This window comes from Lissotriton helveticus, chromosome 2_1 (assembly GCF_964261635.1).
Source record: "Lissotriton helveticus chromosome 2_1, aLisHel1.1, whole genome shotgun sequence".
Lineage (NCBI taxonomy): Eukaryota > Metazoa > Chordata > Amphibia > Caudata > Salamandridae > Lissotriton > Lissotriton helveticus.
The window spans coordinates 871,648,296-871,658,752 of record NC_136059.1 but is presented as its reverse complement, the minus strand read 5'-3'; the positions used below and the strand labels follow the sequence as shown (position 1 = coordinate 871,658,752).

Here is a 10,457-nt window from a genome sequence, read left to right as displayed (position 1 = left end):
ATCAAACTGAGGTCAATGGGAGCCCCCTCGCGAGGGCTTCCATTAACCTTGTGTGGAAATCGCAGAAATTGCCATTAGCATAAGCTGAAGCCATTTTAGTAGTGACATCCAGTTTGTTAAGTCATGTGATTCTGCCGTCTACACTGTTGCCTGCCTTTCTATTCTGCTTGAGTCATCAGCTTTAGTTAACCCCTTCTATTCTAAGCCAGAGCAATGTATGAGCGCTCAGAAAGGCCTCCTGCTGCTAGAATGCATCTGTTTTAGAATTTAACTGTCAGGCTGTTCCAACTGCTGTAAGCAGTTCTCTCTCCCCTCTCACTTTGCTGGCCAAGTGATATCTGTCTGCCCATGTTAGTCAATAGCTACTCCTGTGCATGCCTGTAACTTGTATTTGAGTCTTCATGCCTACTCAGCAACAGGCTGGCTATAAAAGACCCTTGGTTTCTGTATTCCTTGTACTACCTCATACAGTGCCCGAGGGTGTTGTATTGATGTAGTCCCACTCATGAGCGATTAATAAACTTGTTATTTGATATTCCAGCTTCCGTGCTAATCTCTATATTGTTGGTTTGAGGACCAGTGGACAGATAAGGGTGAACCCCTGCACCCGTGTGCCCCTAAAAAGGCTAATTTCCACAAATTGGCGCCCGGATTGTGGGGCTCATCGGAGATGCGGCCATCCGAAGGAGCGGTCTTGCTGGAAGAAAGGAATCTACTGAGGTGGTACCCTGCACGAGGAGAGCCTTTGTCTTTGCAGACCAAGGTGTTTTTCCGGTTTTCCCGATCTGACCCTCCAGGTGTTGGCCGGTCCCGACTGGGATCTCCGTTGGCGTAAGTATTACAGTGACCATTAGGTCAACCTAGAGCTAGGCAGGTGGAGGTTAGAAACTTTGGTTTGGTAAGGTCGCTGAAGCGCCAGTCTGGATTTTGGATTTGCTTGGCCGAGATTCTGATTTTGTTTGTTTGTTTTTTGCAATAAACAAAGGCAGGTAATGAGGTTTTCGTCTCCACTCTTGATACACTTGAAATAAATACTATTTGATTATAATATTATATTTTATTATAATATTTTTGGCATGCCTGCTCCTAGCACACTTCGTAGAATGTGTTGCTGTCTTGGAGGTACCAATATGGATCTAGAAAGTAGTCAGCTGGCTCCCCTAGAGGGGACACCTAATAGGTTTATGTATATTTAATACGGTTATTTCTTCCATAATGTATAGTACACTGTGGTACAAATATACAAAAAAGGATCCTGATCTACGATGGCCAGTAAATGGGTCATTTGATTTTAAGAAGATTCAGTATATTGAGCACTGTCTGTTTCAGTGAAAGAGCCGGCAAGATATGTTTGATTGTGTACGAATGTGGGATAAAGAGGTGAATGAGAGAGTGAGGAGAGAAGAAGCTATAGCAGAAAAAGAACAGTGCAAGAAGACAATTTACCAGAAAGCATAGGAAAAGGAAAGGAAATAAAAGAGAAAGAAGATAGGGAGCGTCATTTAGAGGTAACTTGCCAGTATCCTATTAGGCGCCCCATTTATCCCATACTTAATAGACCTCAAGATGATTCTATTTTGTTAGATAGACCTCCGTGCCCGTATAAATTCCCTAGTGCCCCTGAGAATGAAGTTTCTGATGATGAGCATTTTTCTTCAGATGAAAAAGATGACGATAAGCAAATTGGGCGGACAACTCTCTCTACTTTAACCATTGAGCATAAGGCCACCCTTAGATCTGCTGCTCGTAAAGCAGCTTGTGGGAGTGCCTCCGCCCCAGACCTCATAGCAATGATTCAGCAATCGTCAGATTTAGAGCAGTTATATTTTTTAGAAACGTTTACTTGGGAGGTAATACTTAGCTTTAGAAAACATTCTGGTGCTCTAGAGCCCTCTGATATAAATTCTGATTACAAACAAGTTAAGTGATGACACCTTTCTTTCTTCACAGGTGGCCGATCTAATTAGGCGACTGGTTAAATTGCGCGTTGAGGCATTTTGTTTACGGGAAGAGAAAATGGCAGCTGATAAAGCTACAGCTGAACAAACAGTTGATTCTCCGGTGCAACAAGAAGGAGTTACAGGGACAGGTACAGACACTAGTAATCCTGTAGTTACTGTGAAACCGATGCGTGAAGCTGCGCCTTTGTATGTTCCTCCAAAGGGAGCGGGAACAAGTGACGATAAAACTTCAGATAATGCGATGGGATATTTTATTTATAATTGAGTCTATACCCCTTGGAGTAGAGCAGAAGTCTATGGCTCTTAAAGTTGCTTTTCCTGATCCGCGCAAAAATCCAGCCGCTTTTTATGAAGAAGTAGAAGGAGCTATTAGTTCTAGCATTATAACATTGACTGATATTGACATGTTGTTTGGACTTATTTTACCCCCTGATATGTGGAGATCAACTCAGTAGGTAGATGATAATGTAGCTTATGGTGATACTTGGGTGCTATTAGAGGAAGTAGATGCCGATAGAGAGCCTGCGTAAAAACCACAACAGGTGATATTAGATCTTCCCAAAGCTATTGTAACTAAGTTGAAAACTCTTATTCCCCCAAAGAAAATAGATTGGACAACATTAGCGTCTTGTAAGCCGAAAGCGGATGAGTCCGTTTCTGATTTCTTTACACGATTCGAAGAGACACTCCATGACTTTAGTGGGCAGTCATTGACAGATGACAAGGGTAAGCATCTGTTCATTGACAAATTTGCAGCTAACATGTTGCCAGAAATAGCTAGTCGCCGAAAGACCAGCGAGAGTTCATGGACTACATCTGCTCCCGTCTCCCTTTTGACTATGGCCCAGTATTAGGAGCGTCAGGAATTGGAAGCAAAAGGCAAGGAGGATACAATGATTAAGGATTTAAAAACTAAAGTCATGTTGACTCAAGTCTATGGTCCATCATTTAGAGGTAGTGCAAGAGGTGGACGTGCGATGTATCGTCCTGGTGTACCCCCTTTCCCTTGAGCAACTTTGTCTTCTGATCAATGTGCGTATTGTAAGGAGATTGGACATTGGCGTTCTGAGTGCCCCCTTTTGCGAGGTCAGCAGTATCAGCGGAGTAGAGGTAGTATGAGAGGCCACCCAGGGAACACAGGATATAGGGGAGGCATGGATAATAATACCAGATTTGAGGCAGTTGAAACCAATCCAACTTCTTTTAATACCTTTGACTGACCAAACCAAAACCAAATGTCTGATTGCTTGGCTGATGGCCCTAAGGATTCTGATTATGCATAGGAATGCCTAGGATGGGGTAAGGAACCGGCTGCGGTTCCAGTAGATCAGAGGGGTCCCTATGTCGATGCAAATGTCTTGGGTTCTCCTGATCGCTTTCTGGTTGATACAGGAGCTACTCATAGTGCTCTGTCTTAACAATTGGTTCCTAGGGCTCCCCTGTCTGGCGCAATGATAACTTCAATAGGACTAATTGGAACACCTTCCCTTAGCCCACTGTCACAGCCACATGCATTTAGTCTTGATGAATTTACTGCAGCATGTTTATTTCTGCTTTCCCCTAACACACCGGATAATATTGTGGGTATTGATATGCTCAAATGTTTTCGTACTACAATACGTTGTTTCCCAAAAGAAGTACATGTTATTTTAAATGACAACTATCCGATGGTTGAGAGGTCTTGTCTCATTAAAGAGGATATTGCTCTTGCATCGTTACCTAGCACCTTGTTGGCTACATCAGATACTGATGTGGGACAAATGGTTATCCCACTAGTACATATTGAAGTGAAGGAAGGTGCTTCATTGCCTCGATTATCCCAATATAAAATCTCTCGAGAAGTTGAAGAAGCATTGATACACATTGTGCAGGATTTGATTGGAGTGGAGGTTGTGGAAGAAGTCTCCTACAATACCTGTAATAGCCCTATTCTTCCCTTTTTGAAAAAGGACACTGATACTAAGGTTTATAGATTTATCATTGACCTGCAAGAGGTCAACAAGATAGTAGTACCTCAATATCCAGTAGTCTCTGACATCACAACACTTCTTACTATGGTTCCTCCTACTGCAACTACATTCAGTGTGATCAATTTGAAGAATGTTTTCTTCTCGATACCTATTCATCCTGGCAGCCGCTACTTGTTCGGCTTCACTTTGAATAATCGATCCTTCAGATTTTTTAGAGCTCCACAAGGGTATATAGAGATTCCTAGCATTTATAGCCAGGCATTGAAAAGACAGCTTGATTCTTTTCCTGTACTGAAAGGGGTGTCTCATATTCAATATGTCAATAACATCTTGTTGGCTGCTGATACCCCTGAACAGTGTGAAAAAGGAACATTGCCATTGCTCTCATTTCTTGCCTTTCATCATCACAAAGTCTCTTTGAAGAAATTGCAGTATTGTAGACTGCAGATTACCTACTTAGGTCCCCTCCTGTCCAAGGAGGGACGTGCACTCACGCCAGATCGCATTCAAACTATTTTGGACATGCCTGTGTCCTGTACTCAGAAGGATGTTCGTGCACTGATTGGCCTTACTTCTTTAGGAAGTGGATCCCTGGATTTTCCTACAATGTTAAGCCTTTGTTAGCCCTTTTGACTAAAGACACTCTAATGCCTCTCCCATGGACTACTGAATGCCAGAATGCTTTTCAGCAGTTACGTCAAGCTCTTTGCTCTGCACCAGTATTAGGAACTCCAGACTACACTAAGGCCTTCACACTCTATGTACACGAGAGGGACGGTTGGGCTCTCTCTGTTTTAACCCAGACACACGGTGATAAGCAGCGTCCCTGTGCATATTTCTCAGCTGTCCTTGATCCTGTCGCTCGTGCGTTGCCTGGGTGTTTTCGAGCAGTAGCAGTGACAGCTGTGTCCATACGTCAGAGTGAGGGAATAGTCTTGTCACACAGATTGTTTTTCTCAGTACCCCATTCAGTTGACGCCCTGTCGAAACAAATGAAAACACAACATTTGACTAGTGCTCGCTTGACAGGTTATGAATTGATACTTTTGGCCCCTCATATCACATTGAAAAGATGTTCGACCCTAAATCCTGCTACACTATTGCCATTGCCAGCTACTCAGCCCCAGTCACAAGAGTCCCATGACTGTATATCCCTTACTGAAGAATAAGCAAAGGGCCGTGTTGACCTACAAGAAACGCCCCTTTCTAGTGTTGACAGGGAACTGTGGGCTGACGGGGCCTGCTTGAAATTGCCCGATGGCACGACATCTGCTTCCTAAGCAATAACAACACTTCAGACAGTAGTTGACACAGCTCGCATTCCACCGAAGTCAGCTCAGGGAGCTGAATTGATAGAGCTAACAAGTGCATGCAAGCTTAGTACTGATCTGTTTGTTAACATCAACACCGACAGTCGATATGCTTTTGGAGTGGCTCGCGATTTTGGGCAACTCTGGAAGGAAAGAGGCTTTCTTACTTCACATGGGACACAAATAGTGCATGAGGAATTAGTACATAATCTCCTTACTGCCTTGACATATCCTAAGAAAGTAGTGATTGTCAAGTGTAGCGCACACAAGAAAGTGACTGATAAAATAGGACAGGGCAATGCCTTTGCGGATCATACAGCTTGTGAGACTGCAATGCAACGAAGCACTACATCTATGTACGTGGTTAAGTCACAAGCTGAACGTTGGCATGATGCCAGGCAAGAGGTACTGGACATGCAAGGATCTGCCTCTGCTGATGAATTAGACCAATGGTCTAAGGAGGGAGCATTAGATGATGAGGGCTGTTGGAGGAATAAAGACATGACCAAGTGGAGATTGCCCACAGCCTACCTACATCTCATGATTCACATGGCACATGGGCCGGCACATGTTGGAGCATCCTCAATAGCAAAGCTACTTATGCAAGTTTGGAACCATCCAGATATTGCCGGCAGAGCTAAAAAGATAGTCCAGTTTTTTCTGATTTGTCCCCAGTATAATCCTGGAAAGGGCACACAAACTCCAACAGGATGATTTGCAATACCAACTGCACCTTTTGAGTTTCTTCAAATGGATTACATCCAGCTAGAATGCTGTAATAATCTGAAGTATGTCTTAGAGGTGGTCTGGGCCTTTAGTCAGTGGATAGAGACATACGCTACGAAAGATAATACAGCTCTTACTACAGCAGAGGTGCTCCTGGAGGAGTTTTTCCCCAGATTTGGCATTTGTCGAGTTTTGTGGAGTGACAACGGACCCCATTTCATTGGGCAAGTTGTTGAGTATGTCTTGAAAGGATTGGGGTTAAGCAGAAATTTCATGCAGCTTTTCACCCGCAGTCAGGAGGCTTGGTGGAGCGTTACAACTCCACGTTGAAATTGAAACTTGCCAAAATCCAAGCTTCCACATCTCTGAAATGGCCTGATGCACTGCCCCTAGCTTTTTTCTCCATAAAATTGATAACGCCTACACGATCTGGCCTCACACCATATGAGGTGGTTTTCGGGAGGCCAATGAACATTTGGGGGATTCCTAAGCCAAGCCCTATACATGATGTACTTTATATATTGATGAGCGACTACTTGTCTCAGTTGACTGACAGCTTGCTTTCTATTCATCAACAGGTTTGAGAAGCTCTTCCTGACAGGTCGCAAGGTGAGGTCAAGCAGCCTGAAACCGAGGTGGCGGGGACCAGAGCAAGTACTTCTGGCCATCAGAACTGCAGTCTGAGTGACCAATCTGAAGAACTGGGTCCATTCCACCCACTGCAAGAGGGTGCCGCCCACCTTGGTGGAACCTGCTCCGCTGAAAGATCACTGTGACATCCTGGACACAGAGAAAGGCCGAGCTACATCACCTGAAGAACCTGAGGAAGTCTTTCCGAAACCATACAATCCCTGGTACATCTCAATATCAGCTGCGACCCCAGAAAAGAGACACTTCGTTGTTGAAAAAGACTGTTTGAGTCACTGTCCTGGGTTAGTGAAAGCCTGCGTTACAAAGGGGGGGGGGACTCTACTAGTGATACTTGTCTCAATCTCAGTGAAGAAACCAACGGCTACCCAGGACCTTAGGGTACCATCTGTTTTGTTTTTCAACATCAAGATGAACATGCCTGCGGAGAAGAGATCAATTGCTACGAGAGTCTGTGATCGAAAGACTATGTTTGATATTGGACTTACTTCCATTGTTATCATCATTGCTACGATAACATGGGTTATAGAGGGAGTAACTCCTGCTTAAAATCTACTGACAGTCACTACTCCTGTACCCATTGAGCACCATAACTACACTCTCCCTTATCATGAGCAGAAGCATCGAGAGTCTTATCTCAACAATAGGTTTATTCAAATGTTACATCTCACCCACAATGCTACAAACATTACCGACTGTTGGGTGTGTGGAATGATGCCAGCTCATCAGAAAAAGGGAGGAACGCCTTTCATTCCTCTGCCTTTTTCACACAATGGTTCTTGTAGGGCCGGGTTTGCACTACTATGGGCTTCTAAAGTTGCTAACATTACTGAAGCTGATTTAGGTGGACTAAATGCCCAATTAAACAAAGTGTGTTACCCTGATGAGGAGGGAGATCCACAAGCTAAAGGAACTGTATGGGAAATGGAGGAGTATAGAGCTCGAGCAGACCTTTGTGTGAGCAGTATTGACATCATTCCTGTGGGGAAAAGTGACTGTACTATAGTGTTAAATGTTACTGGAACGAACAATAGCAGTTTTTGGTCATCACATAACACTTTTTTTATCTGTGGAAGTAAAGGGTATTACCATCTACCTAGTGGGTGGTCAGGTAGCTGTTTTGTGTCCTTTTTGCTCCCACCTGTGTTTTTGACTCCTGCATCCTACCACAAAGACTATAAACTGTAAAATGACATTTCTAAGAACCGATATAAGAAGACAATAAATCATGATGAGGTGGATCAAACTGATACTGCACTGTAGCAGTACGTTCACTTTAATTTGGGGCTATTCTTCTTTGTTGGTGCAGCCTTAAACAGCAGAAAAATCGGGCGCTTGACACCTGTTGTAGAGGCTGTAACCAACCAGACAGCCATGGCACTTGAAAATCTCACGGAAGAACTATAAATTGCGAGAATTGTGGCACTTCAAAATAGGATGGTCCTTGACGTCATCCTGGCTGATCGTGGAGGAGCATGCCGAATTATCGGGAGCAGTTGTTGTGTGTATATCCCTGACCACACCCCTTAAGTTTTGGAAGCGATTTCTAAAATGCACAAAATAGCCACTGAAATCCATCAGGATTCAGGAACATGGACTTTGACCGGATGGCTAAGAACAATGTTTACTGTCTGGGGCTGGAAGTTATTGTCAGCTCTAGGTATATTTGTTGCGATCCTTTTTTCATGTGGCCCAAAGCTCTGTTCCCTATGTGTTTCTACTTGTACCTCATGTATACCAGCTAAACTAAATGTTCAGAATGTAAATGCCTGACTAGTAACTGACCAAGAAATTAGTCGATTATTGTTTATAGATATCCATGATAACTTCCATGCTCCTTCTACTGCATAGCGATGTCTTCAGCTAATGCTAAAAGGGCTATCTGTGGAAATCTCAGAAATTGCTAATAGCATATGCTGGAGCCATTTTACTTGTGACATCCATTTTGTTAAGCCATGTGATTCTGCTGTCTTCACTGTTGCCTGCCTTTCTATTCTGCTTGTCATCAGCTTTAGTTAACTCCTTATATTTTAAGCCAGAGCACTGTATGATCTCAAAAAGGCCTGTAAGTGCTAGAATGCACCTGTTTTAGAATGTAACTGTCAGACTATTCCAACTGATGTAAGCAGTTCTGTTTTCCCTCCCACTTTGCTGACTAAGAGCCAGATGTAGGTGGCCCAATACCGGTCGGTAACGGCCGAAATTACCGAATTTCAGCCGTTACCGACCGGTATTGGGCATTTGGGATGTAGGTGGCTACATTTCAGATTCGGTGATTTACCGAATCGGTAATTTAAGGAATCTGTAAATTAACGATCCCTTAAAATACCAAATCGGTAAATTACCGAATCTGAAATGTAGGGAGCACTCAAATCAGACCCTCCAGGATTTTGCGATTTTGCGGTTTGCCGCGAAATCGGCACTTATGTAAAAAAATGACGCGATTTTTACAAAAGTGCCAGTGAAATCGGCACTTTTGTAGAAATCGTGGCATTTTTACAAAAGCTAATCCATGCCGCTATATCGTGGGGGGTCTGATTATGGCAATAATTCGTTAGATTGGTCTCGCCGTGCACTTTCTCACAAAACCTGAGGGCTTTGGGTATTGCTAGTAGCAGGTGTTAAGTTTATGTTTTGCCCTTTGGTGGCCTTTCTACTGGCAACACAGTGTCCACGTTGTTCCCAGCTGTTAGCTGTTTTCTATCTTTTAACGTTTGAACTATGCTGATTTGTAGTGTAGTTTTCCCATTAGTCGTTGCCATCTAGCTCTTCTTTAACTAGTCTTTATGTTGTATCCTGCTTTTGTAAAGTTGTTAGATGCAGAAGCACTTGGAAGCTGCATTTGTTTTGAGGTCATTATCTATACATGTATATAGTATGTATACAGATGTGCAAATAACATTAAGTTATTTATTACATTTTTTGGTGTGAAAGTAACAATGACCCACAAGTTGTCAAACCTGCAGTAGGCCACAATGCCCCTCAGCCCCCTTAATAGCGGTACTGAAAATCATACTACTCTTTTTGATCTGCAAGTATTGTAGACACCATGCTGTGTTTTGCGCGCATGATAGTTATGAAGAAAGTTATTTAACCAAAGCACAAGGAGTGGAACTGGCACCAGTTGTTTTATTCTATGATGTGGAACGTGGAATCCGTGCGGCATTCTGCAGTGACTATTCAAGTTAGTTAAGCTATACTATGGGGAGAACTTTGAATTTTGCCTGCATATGTCTCTTTCTGCGTCCATTAATATTCTTATTTGAAATAATATGGTATATTGTGGTGAATTTATTTTTCATTGAAACAAGAAAGAAAGTTGATAAAGGCAAGTGATGCTTCTTTATTCACAAAACCAAAAAATAGAAGCAGGTCAAAGTATAGTTTGCTTGCGTTTTCTCCTCGAGCTCACTTATAGCAGGTTGGGGCTCCTCATTATCCACAAGCGCACTTCACATTGACTCATGTACTGAACTGTTACCTGCCTTTCCTTCAAATTGTAAAGTGCTCTGATATCCTTCGGGATCAAGTTCGCGCTATATAAAACTTTATAAATAAAAAAATAAAATAAAAAAAGATGTTTCTTAGAAATGCTGTTTTTTCGGAGCATAGTCTCTGGAGATGTTGGTATGCTGCTAAACGCTGAACAAGAAAGTGCCGGGGACAGAAGGAATGTTGAAGAAATCTAGCCAGCTCTTCTTTTGACATTTTATGATAAGGACCTCAGGCGCCACGAGAAACGCTACACCAGATAGGAAGAAAATGCGGTCAAGTCTTCTCAGCGACGTACCCTGGACTAGCACCAAGACAGACATGTACTCACTGACTAGCCTAGTCAGAGT

General features: G+C 43.0%; 1 long non-coding RNA gene across 1 annotated transcript; it reads left to right on the top strand.

The window, feature by feature from the left end:
* The first annotated feature begins 541 nt into the window (after window positions 1-541).
* On the top strand, window positions 542-10,191 carry LOC144818302 (uncharacterized). The gene is made up of 3 exons (XR_013607088.1): window positions 542-831; window positions 1,951-2,089; window positions 6,546-10,191. It is a non-coding gene; the product is annotated as an uncharacterized LOC144818302 (long non-coding RNA).
* Window positions 10,192-10,457: the final 266 nt, after the last annotated feature.